Genomic DNA, 15,599 nt, shown 5'->3' with positions numbered 1-15,599 from the left:
GAAAGAGAATTCAGTACATCTATGGGCAATTGCACAATTCATGTTATTGTGTTTCAGTTTTTTAGAACTGAACCAACTTTATATGCCTGTAAAATTTAGATTCACCTCTTCCAAAATAATTCAAGGAAAGCTGATTGGTTTTCCAAATATTTCCTCGTACCGCTGATGAAACGGGAACAATAAACATTCTTTTTCTAAACTCTACATTAGTAGATTGGGGTCCTGCTTGGTTTTTCTGGGAGTCCTGGGTGCTAGGACTTTTCCAAATGCATTTAAAGGCGAACCCCAATGCTATTTTCATATTTCTGGGGTTAGAAAGAATCGGCATTGATGAGCGCATTTCAGACCACAATAAAAGTAAAACACGCACAGTAACTTGTAAAACCTCTAATTTATATCACAAAATAGAGGACTTTTCCAGGTCTGCGCCGCGCCATGTTCTGTGATTCAGAACGAGGCCACAAGACTTACAGGGCCGCTTCACCTCACCGGGACTCTGTAGACAAGCAGGCTTGTGAATCCAGCTCTTTTAATCCAATAGAAATATATCTCGCTTTCGCCAACTAATAATACTTGTTAACTCTACATGCAAACATGGAACGTATCTGCCGTAAAATGTCTGCCGCACAAGCGAATAAGAACATCACAGTACATCAATCACAGTGACTAGTGAGCAGGAAGGGCCACTTCATGTCATTATTTGTGGGAATTCGAATGCGAGTTTACGACAACATGATGACTTTCAGTGCTGTCCTTTCACAAATTTCACGATTTTATGCTTAATTTGAAATCGTTATTCAAATGTAACCATTCTCCGTACACAACAAATAAAGCTGTTACTTTTTAGGTTTCCTTTGATCCCAAATCAGAAAGAAACTATAACAATTTAATGTACTAGAATGCAGAAGGATTTTGAAAATTTGACAGAAAAGCTGTGCGTTGTGTGGATTAAAATAAAAGCACACATTACAGCAGTAGTTTCCTTCGGCTTGGGTAAGGGGTTGTGTGGATTACAAAGTGTGCTTCTGATTGACGAAAGGAGATTAAAGGATTTTACTTTCCTTATCTTTGACAGCACTGCTTGCGTCCATACTGTACATGCAGTAATTGACACCTTCTCTGAATAAAGCTAGTTTTCCTAGAAATTTGCTTGACCTGTCAATGGTTCCCTTAAACTTTTTTTTACTGTGCAAAGGTTCAATGTAAGATAAATGCTAGATATATATATAAACATCTGCTACACAAACAACACACTTCTAACAGGATTCATCATTGTTGTTACAATGCATACCAGTACTTAATTTTTTTCTTCCAGCTTTATCAGGTATCAAAACCATGGAAAATAACATACCAAGAACCATTGTTACTTATTTGACGCAGGACGCTGGAACATAAGTACAGTCGCTATGTGAATATGCTTTCTGTCTTCTCCAGCAGTGTCATCAAGTGTCAAGATGAACTGGGCCAAAAGTCATCTCTCGTGTCATGGAGCTATTGAGCCCAAGCAACAGTAATGTAAACATCGGTATTCTTCTTCTGTGTATATGTGGAAACCATTAGCATACCAATTTTTGGTTTTCTGTCTTCTGTCCAAAAGATTCTATTCAATGTATTTGTCTGTGACCCACCTACCCTTTTCACATCCATAGGCTAGAACAAGGAGGCTTGTAACCTAGGAGCTCTGTGCTGTATTACTTACATTATTTGCATTAGAGTCTTAGAATACAGCCGTCTAGCCCATTAGATCTTGGTGAATGGCCACTGATCTGTGTGACAGTGGCCAACAATTATGTGGTGTAAGAAGAGACCACATTGTGCTCAGCGACTGCAGATAATGGAGAGTGTTTTTTTTCCTGAGAGTTGGTTCCAAATCCATGTATGCGTTTAACAATGCGTTGCTGCATTCCCTCAGACATCTGAACAAGCAGTAGACACATGGTAAAAAAACCAACTATAAGAGGTACGGTATACTGGAATCTGGAGATGGAGAAATATCACACACAACTCTTCGTGTGAGGAACTGCCTTTATCTGAGCTGTAGGTCTAAGAGACCCTAGCTTCTCCTGACACACAGAATTAAGACACATGCGTTGCAGTGTCTGAAAGTCAATGATTTTTTTACCACATGGATCATGGCTTGTTTGCGTGCTTGACACTGGGCGTAGTCTAAAGACTACTGGACTGTCCATAGCCACTTGCTGACAGATAATAGCTAAGTAGGTTTCCCTTCAGAAGCTCTTTGATTATCTTTTAATCATTGCCAGCAAAGACAAGAGTTCTCCAGCACCTGGTGTCTGAGTTTGAGCAACAGTACCCAAAATCAATGTTCCCTGCTCTGAGAAGGGACCATATTCATGTTTCCCCCACAATGCCTTGCCTTCAGAAAAAAATGTAATCTGTAACTATATTGGCACAGTGCTTAGAGTATGTAAAGATGGGCTTGGAGGCAGGGGAGAGTATTATAGTGAGCACAAGTTGCTTTGAACCAACACCATAATAAATAATCCTTATTTATCCTGATTAATCACTAACAGTGTGTTGTTACACTCTCTAGTAAAGCCCGGTGCAGCCTGGTGGATCTAGAACTGTTCATGAAAATTAGTGTTTTAAGGTTTCAAACAACACTCTCAGCATGATGGACTTGAACGTCATTCATCTCACAGTTTATTTCTATAATAATAAGGTTTAATGCTTATAATAATAAGGTCACGGGGAATCCCACCTTGATGATGCTCCAGTCCAGTCCCCCCACACCAGCTCTCAGTGGGGAGAAGAGCAGAGTGATGGAGCCAATTCAGAGATGGGGATTATTAGGAGGTTGTGAGTGGTAAAGGCCAAGGGGAAATTTGGCCAGGACACCAGCTTAACACCCCTACTCATTTCAAGAAACACCCTGGGATTTTTAATGACCACAGAGTCAGGACCAGTTTTCTCTCTCATTTGAAGGACAATGCCTTTTTTACAGTATAGTGTCCCTGTCGCTATACTGAGGCATTAGGATCTACACAGACCCCAGGGTGAGCCCTCCATACTGGTCCCACTATCACCTCTTCCAGCAGTAACCACAGCTTTCCCGGGAGTCTCCCATTCAGGTACTGGCTGACTTACACCTGCTGAGCTTCACTTGCAGGATGATATAGCTGCTGTAACTAAATGGGTGAACCAAACATCTGTTTTGTTTTAAAACCAAACTAGTTTTTCACACATTGTCAACACCTATTTCATTGGATTAACTTAATGGCATGATTAAGTTATGTTTTTCCTAAAACCAGCAGCTAGATACACGAATGCAGATGTAATCATAACTGCTTGCATTTCACTGCATATGTAATGGCCAATTACCAATGTCAGTTTACAAGTTAAGTCTTTGGCTACTTCTTCTCTGTGTTGACTGATAGAATACAGTCACGAGTCACAACAGAGGCCTCTGTCTGAAGGAAACTGAATAAAACCACACCAGTCTCCATGCACACATGCTCTGCCAGGTTCTTAACTTATCTAAACTTGAAAAGCACAGACTGTCTGAAACACTTAACAGAAAATGTTATAGCAGAACAATGAAGGTACTGTAAGAAAACTGGAACACCAATACACTTGATCTGTTAGCTCAGAGTTCATCTAAAATAATTCCAGAATTGTAGTTTTTATATATCCATGCAATATAGATGCTGTTCTCGAAATGTATTTGGATCAAAATTTTTTTTTTTTTTAAATTTGTGGTCAAGTGATCAATACTGACCATGAATACTACATAATATACATCTGTGTTTTGGCCAATGTAGACTTTTAATCATCTCAGATGTCAGAAAAAAAATGTGATGTGTTTGACACTGTTTTCCAGTGTTGGTTAGTACTGGGTCAGCTTCACTTCAAGCAAATTTCGGAGTGTACAAGTCAGGATTTATCCACTCTTTGAGGAAATAACCGCATGATGTCTGCAACTCCTTGACGTCACCGAACCCATTACGTGATCATTCGAGAAGCAGTGCTGTGGCGATTTTGAAACCGCATGCCTCGTGGGGTTAAAATCTGGAGCTTGGCTTGCCCCTTCTAAGATTTTGCACTGATTTCTCCTTGGCTGCTGTGAAACCGCTGCCTGACCAGTAAATCAGGCAAAATAACCTGGACTGACAGGAAAAAAATATTTAACAAAAAATAATTTGTTTTCACAAGATCTCAATCCAAAAAAAATAGATCGAGCTTCCGGATACCCAATTTAAGAAATGCAAAGAAGGGAGAATAACAGAAAATAATTGCCCTCTATTAACCTAAAACAGAAAGTGTCCAGTCCATATCAAAACAAACCCAATACACACAAGACTACCTCCCCACCACCTGTGCCTTGGCTCCACCCACTTCCCCTTGATTGACAAGCAGCCTCCATTTAAGCCAAAGGAGGGCCCAGCTCTGTAACCTGGTACAAGATGGAGGCACAACAAACAGGACAAGCTGTGGATCCACATACCGAAGGTAAGACAAAACACAGCATCCAGAGAGACCATGATATGAAGGCTTGTCCCACTGTTCCTTTGTCACAGTTACGTTGGCCATATGTTCTAAATTATCATCATAATACTGTACGTGCCTGGTAAGTGTGAAAGTATTTTTTTTTTCTATAGAGGCTGAGAAATTGTTTCTGTAAATCAGAATTGATTTTGCTGCTGCCAATCTGGCCGAGAGAGGTGGCTCCAGAGGTGGTCTTGTGTTGTTTGGAAGTCGCAACAGTGTCTCAACATGGCTTTGGAATTTGTGCACAAAGAATCACAAAGATGAGCGAGTGGTGTTATCCAAACTGAGGAGGCCGAGATAATTCTTTCCCAGTGAGATGTCAAGATTTAAGTTTGGTGAAAGAAAGGAAGGGGGTGTATTGCTAGATTTCCAGCAGGCAAAGGCTTGGTTTTGTTTGATGTAGGTTTTTGTTTTTATTGCTACCTGAGATCACAAATTTAAAGTGTTGTAATGATACTAAATTTAAAAATGGGACAAGTTTGTTCTGCCTCTCAGTTTTGTTATTTATGCTTTTCAGTGCATTATATATGAAGGCTTCTATGCTGGACTTGAATAACTACAAGAAGTGCAGAGTTTTACTGGGTGGATGATAAGTAAATGTTCAGATTTCCCAATTGACATTCGTTAATAGTTACAGTTTCTTCTTCCTATAAAAATGTTTAAAAAAGAAACAGGAGTTGTTTCAACACCACCTGGGGTGTATTATCTGGGTTCTTGTGTCTGGCTTAACTCAGGCAGTGAACACACGTGTCTTTGATCTAAGACTCCTTGCAGAAAACAAGAATTCAGAAAGATGATAGCGTCTAGGAATGTGAAGGCCTCATCCTCTAGGAGAAAGAGTTTGCATCTAAATGAAGATTAAATGAGCACAATACCTTTATTCACACGGCGCTGAAAACAGCTGGGAATTTATGCTCATGTTTAGTAAGAATGGCTAATTTTTGTTATTTGAGAAAGGTCATATTTTTGTTCCCTTAAAAGAGTCTATGTACTGAAATTGTTTCAAGTGGTTCTACAAGTTTCTAAAGCACAAGACCCACAAAAGCATGACAAGATTACTCTCCAGTTTTAATATACACTGTAAGCCACATAAATAGGGCACACTGGCATAGTCTACTGAAATACAGCTCACTACAGTGGATACATTAGGTAAAAAGCCCACCACAATATCATTAAATATTTGCAGAACTGGGAGGCAAAAAAGTGCAGTGGTTAGTATTGCTGTCTTGCAGTGCTGGAGCCCTGGGTTCAATTCTGGAGCTGGGGCACTGTCTGTGTGGAGTTTGCATGTTCTCCCAGTGCGTGGGTTTCTTCCAGGTGCTCCAGTGTCCTCCCGCAGTCCAAAGGCATACTGGTAGGTTAATTGGCTTCTGAGAAAATTGGTCTGGGGAGCCTGTGTGTATCCTCTGATGGACTGTGGCCCCATCCAGTTTATATAGTTCCTTGCACTCAGTGCTTTCCAGAACAGATTGAGATTTAAGTGGGCCCCACAGTGTTGAATTGGATGAAATGGTCAGAAAATAGATCAATATGCGTAAATCTTGAATATTAAGGACATAACCCTAACCCCTGTTCTGTGTTCTGTAGTGGCTTGGGGATGTATGCCTTTTTTTCCTCTGTTACTATGAATTTTTCATGATTTAAGTCATGTTTCAGTGGGTTATATACCAGTGGGTCATGGTTCAGTGTTTTTTTCCATCTTTATTTTTGCAGTTTGCATTCTCTTTATGCTAAATCACTACTGTTCAAACTGAATTCTAGTAGTTATCTGAATCTTACCCTTCCTTAACTGCACATGGAAACTATGATGAAACTGTCTTCCATATAGTTTTCATTCATGCAGTATTAATGCAGTATTAACATTATGAAAACAGAAAAACCAAAGGAATTGTTTGTAACAGGTTAGATTTTATTTAAAGAGTTCTACTTGCTGTGCTTTGGTACATGAGGCCCGGTACTTTGTAAAGGTGTGAGTGTTTCACAGTGTTGGTAAAGGTTAAAACTTGCACTAAGCTCTATTTTATCTCAGCCAGACAGTATTTTACTCACTAACTAAACTTAACCACATTTACCTGTTTTTGTAGAAGAACATAAAAAACAGTCCTTTTGTTGTATTGAAATTGGTTTGCATATGCGTTTGAAAACGAATTATATGCAACACAGTACATGCTTTTAATAGAGCTGGTTAGAAAATAATATTTTCCTTACTCCACCGGATGTTACTATAAGCAGTCTCTGGGTTTGCAATATGTTTTTTTTTCTTTCCTTCAATATTAAGAAGCCATCGTAAGCTACTGATGTTTATTCCAGATCACGCGACTGGGCTCATGACCAAAGAGCTTGTCTTTGTCCACACAGATCAGATGATCTGCTGTGGAGAAACATACAGGAAAGCTCATCGTCACAATGTAGAACTTTTCTGTCATTTCCACCTCACTGGATGAATGGAGTTCAACATTTTTGCATGTTCTCCTCGTATTCTTGTGGGTTTTCTCCAGGTGCTCTGGTTTCCTCCCACAGTCCAAAGACATGCTAGTGGGTGAATTGTTTTCTGGGACAAGTTGGCCTTGGCGTGTCTGTGTGTGTCCTGCAATGGACTGGCGTCCCATCCAGGGTGTATCCTGCCCCTATGCCTGTTGCTTGTTGGGATAGACTCCAGTTTCTCCTGTGACACTGAACTGGATGAAGTGGTCAGAAAATGCATGCATGGATGGATAGGAATACACTTATCTGATTAAAGTTAAAAACACTTAGTGACTTGTTTTAACTACACGGGTCTAGGAGGGAACTCTAACACAGTTTTTGTCCGTGAACCATCGCAGCCATAGCCTCCAAAAGTGCACACTTTTCGAACATGGTGAAGACCTCTAACTTTTTAAACTGTCCCTTGTTCTCATTCTGTTTCTTGCGCATAGCGAGATGCTCATCCGCCATCGATTTAATCCGTTTGTACTGGAAAATTAGATTGATCACCAAAAGACCTGTTATTAATGTATAAAGATTTTTGACTAGGTCTTATTGATAACCCAGTCATGGTTAGCACACACTAAACCCCTTAGGAGTAGAGCAGTACTTGATTAACGTATTGGTCCTCATGTGTGGCAAAGTATGTATACATCAGGAATTCGAAACAAGTTCCGGCTTGCTTTCTCAGTGTTCATAGCCTAGTGATCCAAAACATCAGCTGAGAGCTTTTTGGGTGATCCCCAGTGAATCATCTTCTGCGTCGTTGTGAGTCACACCCCACACATTTGCCCGAAGCAAGGTCTTCTGGTTTCTGTTGCAAAATGCCTTCCATTAACGTCCTAGTTCCTTCAGACGACTGGGAAAGCCTTTCTGAGCACCATGGGGGAATTTTAAATACCTGAATGAAGGGCTTGACAAGGTCGAGCTTCGAGGCAGGCTAGAGATTTTTAGCCCCCCTTATGGTCTCTTGACTCGGGTCCTCCTGAATTTGGCTGAAATGGCGCGGAAATGCGTCCCATTTGCTGTTTCCTGAATAATATAACTGCGACCAGGACGTACTGTAGGGCTTGTTGTTAAAAAGGCGCGTAACACGATTTTGCCCCCCTCTGTAAAACCAATAAGCTTTTAAAATAACGGGGGAGCTGTGCTGCGTTTAACCTCGCCACCAGGGAAAACTAAAACTTTTTTTTCTTGTTAATCTACGGGCATGCCAACCCAATTCTCCCCTTAAACCCTAATAACATATCGCTCTTTCCCACCTCCGTATGAATGTAAAAAAAAAACAACTAAACTAGCTGGAGTCCAAGAGAGCCAATTAGGCTCCTAGACCCGAGTTCTGATTTTTTATTTCACAGAAAGCGAACGGTGGGACACGTGCGGTGTGAATGTTGGCGCTTTTTTTCTCTCCGTCTGGTCTCTGCCGCGTATACTGTACCGTCGCGGACGGCTCCGTGACACCTCTTTCACTGGGAATTTTTTCGCTTTGCTGTGCTTCCACCTCAGGGAAGCACGCTGGTGGGGCAGGGGGTCCGTTCGGTGTCTCCCCGCCAGTCCGCAGTTCCTGTACGGCGTCAATTAACACTGATAACATCCTGTAAACCGGGAAGTTACTATCTTCCTTCAAAACCACTAATTCGTTTGGACGTGTATTGAAATGCATTTAACATGTTTATTCAAAAATATTCCAGGTCACATTGACTTATCTCCTTGCACTGCATATTTAAATATACTGCTGGGGAAAAAAGAAACGTGACACATTCTGGAAGGAGAATCCTATAGTTATCGCTATAGTACTTTCCCAAAAAGCTGTCCATTTGTTTAAAGCCCTCTGACCAGCAATACAGCTTGTGCAGTGAGGCACTGCAACTTGCCAATCACACGAAAGCTCGTTAGGTGCACTTTTACCCAACGAGGGCCAGGTGGAACAATGCCTGATCAGGTCACCTTTAAAAAGGCATTAATTCAAAGCTTAGGTCACTGCAAGAAAAGGGCCACACTCAGTCAGTTTTCTGTGCATTCCATAATGCCTCGAATGTCACCAGAGGCAAGGGAGAGGGTCCTGTTGGGGAAAAAATTGAAGCACTGGTTTGACAACAGAATTAGGAGAAGACACAAGACAGAACTAGAGAGGGCCACTCTCGAAATCAGGACTTTAAGGAATGTCACAGTAGCAAGACCTCTGTTAAGAAGAAGGAATAGGACTAAAAGACTTGAATATGCATCCGAACACAGAAAGTGGATTACGGAGCTGTGGTCAAAGGTATTGTAGTTTGGTGAGATGTCGGTTTTTGTTATTCGGATCTGATTGCACATGATAATGTGAAACCACAAACAATTAAAACTTAAAAAGAACCTAGTTTGAAGCTAACAGTTAAGCACTGAAAGAGGCTCAGTTGTTGTGTGGGTCAGGTGCTGGAATATTGCTGGTGTATCGACAGTAGAACTTTTTAATCTGCCATGCTATCCTCAATGACGAGAATTCAGAAATACAAACTGTCTCGCAACAAGATTCTCATCCAAACCCCTCAATTGAAAGAAATAACGGAAGCTGACATCTTTACTTGTATGGAATGAGGTTGAAATTGTATGAACTACTTGGACAAAGAAAAGTTATTTTTTTTAAATCCCATTAATTCTGATTATCTTGGGAAGGTTTTGAAAGATCTCCATTGGTGTGGCGCACAGCATTCCACAGTTTTTAGAAATATTTGAAAATGAATAGATTTTCGGGATCAGGCAGGATCATAAGTTCCTATATGTTGCGTATACATGTAGATATTTGGAAAGGTTTTTCTTTTTCATAAAGGTGTGTTTGGATTGAGTTTCCTTATGCCATTCATCACAAAAACTGCGAAATGTCTTCACACAACACTTTAGGCGTTCAGCGTGGCTAATTCATATTTTTGAGCTGGTGTTCTTAATACGTCTTGTGCACATGTTCAGTTTCACACAGTCGATAATATTGTTGACTAGTCCCACACAACAGTCAGAAGAGGTGTGTGATCTGGTATGAATAACATGGCATGTTATGAATTATAGATGTCATCCAAAAGGGCAGTGACATCATAGCTGGAAAGGCCAAGAGTTGTCTACAAGTGCTGCAGAACAGCTGTCATTTATTAACTTAGGAGTCCAGCCTTGTTACACACAAAGTCTAGATTCGTATCACCTGGGTTATTGGATTAATGGCAGAAGGCTATTTTCGGGACTGCCTTCAGGCAAGGGTTGCCAAAGGTAGAATTCACATGTGCTGCTTTTCCACCGACCCCTGGCAATGCTTCTGAAAACGTGCATACCATTGAGACGTTTTGTTTCTCCGATGGTTTAATCCCTGATTGAAAGTGAGTTAGAGAACATTCACCTCTCACATGTGGAGCTCCGATGCAGCTTGATAATGGAAGAACAAGAAAGCAAATTTGCTGTGCTTCCCAACAGCAAAAAACAAGAACTTAGGCCAAGCTGAGGAATTCTGGATAACCTGGAACTCTAGTTGTTCAGTTTCTAAATTGTATCCCTATTCATTGTAACCCTTGGATCTTGTTGTCCCTAAATCTTTTTAATGTGACTTTAATCAGTATATGGTACCAAATCACTGAACACGAACACAAGTATGAGGGAAGGAGAGCTCCTATAATTTCTGACTCTCATTAAGCTTTGTATGAGTGGGGAAATAACTACATCCCTTTGAGGTCCTATAGCTGTTTTCCTGTAACTGTAGGAAAAATCAGAGAATTACCTTAATAGTCATGCAGTGCATGTTCAATGAGGATTACAATAGCAACATGTGGTGGCGTCATTTGTATTAAATGTTCACTGATGTGCAGGAAGATGTGGAGACTTAGTCTCTGCTGCTTCTGTTCTGCTTGAGAAGTAATTAGCAGTTATGTCGCTGCTTGGGGCATGAATTCTGTTTCCTGTTGGTGTTTAATCTGTCTTAACATTCCAGCCTATCAACCCCTGAGGCTGTCTGTGTTGTCACATTAGCCAGGTCTGCTGTTGCCTGCGGCAATACCACTGGCACAGGGTATGAACAATCTCCTGAGGTCACGTATTGTACATCAGTCTTTTTCTATTAGTACAACAAACTGAGCACACACACACCTCCCATGAGTTATGGGGAATGCTACCTGGGACAGGTCAGTCACATGGAAACTAATAAATTATTTAGAAATATGAATAAATCTGACATTTTTGCTAGGGCGGTGTAGTATGTACACACTGAACATACTGTATTGCTTCCGTCCTGTCATTCTGATCTCTACAGTGGCTGCATTATTTAGGAAGAACTGATTTTGGAGCCAGGCAGTCTCGCAGCAGGGCACATGATGTGAGAAAGGTACTGTAGCTTCTCGGACACTGGGAGACTCAGGGAACAGTTTAGAAAGTAGGTTTGCCAGAGACGGTTATTTCCCATGAAGAATGTATTCCCTGTGAGAAATATTCCGGAGACCACATGCCTAGAACTGTAACTTCCATTAATGTAATAACATGTGTAGCATCCATGAATTTTTTTATTCTAGTTTTTATAAATAACTACTTTCTTTTTTTTTCCCAGTAACACTTTGGAATGAACTTGGGGGGTCAGCTCATGCTTTGCATATGAGCTAGGAAGGGTTTTTTTTTCCCCTCTTCAGTATCTTCAGTAAAAGCTGCTCCATCTCCTCAAGGTGACACCAAAACAGTGGCTTCATTTTTACAGTCACCTCACGACAAGCAGCCCAGAAAGTTGGTCTTCATTAATTCTGTGAGATCCTCACACAGGGGGGGTGAAAATAGGAAGGAAGGAATTGGTTAAACGAATGGCTTTCTACTTTTCTCTCACTGGTATCCCAGCTCTTCCTGCTATCCCGGCAGTGGACTGATTTCAGAGGATGTGTGAACATTATCTTCATCTTCTGTTTTTTTTTTAATGAGGCTATAGGGTTAAAACAAACGAATTAACAATTAGAAACTGCAATTCCAGTAAAGGGTGGTATGGTGGCGTGTCTGCATGGAGTTTGTATGTTCTCCCTGTGTTCTCTGGGTGCTCTGGTTTCTAACTCACTGTGACTGCAAGTATTCACCAAGCTCTGACTGATGGTAGTCAGCCAGGACTCTCTGAGCTGAGCTCCCAGCTACGTAGCACCCCTCTGAGGTGCTTGCAGGATCATATTGATTTCTGTAAGGCAGGTGCATATCCTCCAATCGAACCCCCAGCACAGAGGTGCACAGCATGGCACAAATCTTGAAGGTGGGAGGTTCACTTCCTCATTCTCCCCGTGTGGGGTTGCTGGTTTCATGGTGATGATTGCCTGCAGTCTCCATTTCATAGCAAGGCTGCAGTTTTTCCTATAATCCCATGGTTACCTGTTAGAATGTAGATTGTACTTTCCTCAAAGTGTGGTATTTTATTCTTGTTTTATATATTTTGTTGAAGGACCCTCAGTTCCCCAGGAACATAATATACTCTTCTACACGTTAAGAAAGGTTGGTAGAAAGCTTGAGAAGATCCCCATAGACATTCTGCTCGGTCTGCAAGCTGAACACTGACACTTGTCTCATGCAAATCCTCATCAAACTGGCAAACTAGTCTTGATGACAGTTGTTTAACTCAATTGGTTATCTAATTGTTGTCATCTGTTAATTGGGTAATTGTTTTGTACAAATCCATTAGTCAGTGCTGTGTGCTAATATGTAACAGGTGTAGGAGTGACTATAGGTAGTGTGAGGAGGGTATGCTTTGGGAGCAGATTTGTGTTGAGGGGTTTATTACACAATGCAAGAAGACTGGTAAGACTTGGTAAGTAATGTCTATGATATCTTTTTCTTCCTTGCTGTGCTTGACTTGTGGTGCATGATTGAGGAGTTAAAGTTTTCTGCGCTTGACAAACCTACTCAAGATCGTAGATTTTTACGCAATTCCTACAGCACATGGGTTCCGATTTGTGAGTTTTCCTGATAATACAGTGAAAGACTCCGATCTTCGTGTTATCCTATGAAATGGCTTAATCCCTTCCCCCCAAAACAACGCAGTTACAAAGCAGAATCATTCGAACTCATTGACCATTGTTATCGTTATTGGGATTATTTGTTTTTAGTATCCATATTCTACTCTTTCTGATGGCTTCTCTCAATCTTTTATCTTGTGGGTTATGGTGATGTGTTGAATTCTTTAACTTTGTATCTTGCATCTGTACAGTTGTCATCAGTCATTGCTACCATCTTACCAGTAAATACCCCCTAAGAATGGCCTTTTTTTCCAGTTTAACCAGTAATTACACAACAACTCTAATGGTTGGCAGTCAAACAAGAGCTTGATCTTACTAACCTCGACATCATTAACCCCTTCTATTAACCAGACATCAGCATGTGGGAATTTTACAGCCGTGGGTACGCTGGATTTGGACAGCAACCCCAACTGGATGGAACATGAATTCTGCAAGGCTGAGTCCCTTCACATACTTATTTCATTATTTCCTTCAAGTTGAGACACTGGGGGGTAACGATCACAAACCGTCTGACCTGTACTGCTCAAGCCAATTGCATTTTCCCCACAAAGATTCAATGCAGGTGAAGGGTTTTCCTGGTCCTTAGGCTAAAGAACATACAAGGTCTACAATGAAGAAAAGCAGGTGGCTGTGAACAAAACAGAAATGATTTTCGGATACAACAAGGCTTTTTGTTTCTGTGTGGAGTTTGCATATTCTCTTCATGTTCAGTTGGGTTTCCTCCCACCATCCAAAGACATCGTGCTGGTTGGTTAATTAGCTTCAAAATGGAAAAATCTTGAAAAATTGGGCCTGGTGTGAGTGGGTGTGTATGTGTGTGCCCTGTGATGGACTGGTGTCCCATCCAGGGTGTAACCTGCCTTGTGCCCGTTGCTTGTTGGGATAGGCTCCAGCGACCCTGTATTGGAACAAGCTGCTAGACAATGGATGGACTTTTGGTTGGGGGAATAAGAAAACTAGCAATAATTTAAAGACAAGCTAGTAATAAATTGATTAAAAATATCTGTGTGATGAACTATACCTATACCACTATCCTCGAGTCCCCATGTTTTCCCGTCATTCCACTGTTTCTTTTTCTACTGTTCAGAAGATTTCTTCTGCTTAAACCATCTCTTCTTTATTTGCGTGAAAATGTCTAAAAACCCTGCCTGGCTGGAAAATTTGAGGAAGTCAAAGCTGTCTAATGTGTTGGAAAGAATTCATACCTTACAGCTCTACTTCCTGACTTCCCATTTTGGTCGAGCTTTGTGCTTGTGCTAATTAGCCCTTTGTAGTTCTCCCAGCAGTCACATTGGTGAAGTCTGAAATATTTTCTTAATTAGGAACATAAAAAAGCTACAAATGAAAGGAAAACATTCATTCCTCTTTGTTAGTAGCTTAACGGTGGGGAAATTCCTATCAAACAATTGCCTAACGAGTCCGACAGAATCGGTTTCAACCCCTTAACTGGTTCCATAACCCACGAATCACTGTCAGTGATTTTTTTTCAAACTGTTTCAGCCGATCCTCCATTTAAGGCACAGCTTTTGCAAGCAGGTTTTCCCTCACTTCCAAGAACAGAGCTTTTGGAAAGGAACATTGATTAGTTTGTCACTTCATGGTAGATAAAATATCGGACTCAGCTGCTTCTCGTGACAACAGGATGTGAACGGTATTAAACTGGAAGGTGGTGAATCTAGTTGCTCTAGAAACAGTGTGGTCTTATACAGTAGTTAAACCTATTACTCCACCAGTAACTCTTATGTCGCTTAAGGAGGCCATTGAGTTTGAAATCTTCTGCTTTGTGTGTGGGGAAAACGACTCTTGATTTCTGTTCTAAATTCTCCTGCATATCATTTCCTTTTGTGTTCTTGGTTTCTGGTGTCGCACCCTTCATACGTAGGTGAAACTAGTATTGCAAGGAAAGAAAGGCCAGGTGTCTCAGAGGCTTTAGAACAGAAGTTGGGGAGGGAGGTAAGATTCTAATCTCACACATTTCCGCTCCGCTGTGACTCTCACACCCAGGCATTCCCTTTCAGTATTTCTCTCACATTCCCCTGTCTACTAATTATACCCTTGTAGCAGCTCCCCAGTTTATTCCTCACAATACTGAGGTGGGTCTGGGCAGTGTGTCCGCTCAGCTAGGCTGCCATTCCCTTAGGTAGGTGAGTTACTACAGTACCTATTATTACTATTATACTTATTTTGGCTCTCTATCGCATTCATATGGATCTAAACAAACTACTGAACTATAACGTATGTATGTTTGCTATGGGTGGTGAATGCCAAAACTTCAAAATTGGCTTGTAGACAAGGAGCAAAGCTGCTAGGCTCATGATCTTTAACACCCACCGAATGTACATCTTGTTTTCAGAATTTGGATGCGTCAGAGTTACTTTTCTCTCTGCTGGAAGTGAAAGGTACAAAAATGGTTACTGGACTTTTGTTAAACAAATATGAGCATTAACTGAACTATGAGATGTTCGGGTGGGGGTGCCTCATCTGTGAGAAGACTAAAGCTCCGCAGCTGACATGTTGTCGTGTTTCTTCGTTCTGCTGTTTGGAAGCAACCTTTTTAACTTATTTTTAGAAGAGGACATTGGATCATACTTGACGCGAGCCAGAAAATAGCACTCCATCTGCCTCGGTGACACAACT

The 15,599-nt window shown here is 41.1% G+C and overlaps 1 long non-coding RNA gene across 3 annotated transcripts in view; it reads left to right on the top strand.

Annotated features, from left to right (window-relative positions):
* The window catches only part of LOC107078095 (uncharacterized), a 142,712-nt gene that overhangs the window by 92,083 nt on the left and 35,030 nt on the right, over positions 1-15,599 (top strand). The gene's annotated exons all lie outside the window — the stretch shown is intronic.

The sequence above is a fragment of the Lepisosteus oculatus genome, chromosome 7, assembly GCF_040954835.1.
Source record: "Lepisosteus oculatus isolate fLepOcu1 chromosome 7, fLepOcu1.hap2, whole genome shotgun sequence".
NCBI lineage: Eukaryota > Metazoa > Chordata > Actinopteri > Semionotiformes > Lepisosteidae > Lepisosteus > Lepisosteus oculatus.
Note: the sequence above shows the minus strand (reverse complement) of the source record. Positions and strands in the feature narration are given on the sequence as shown.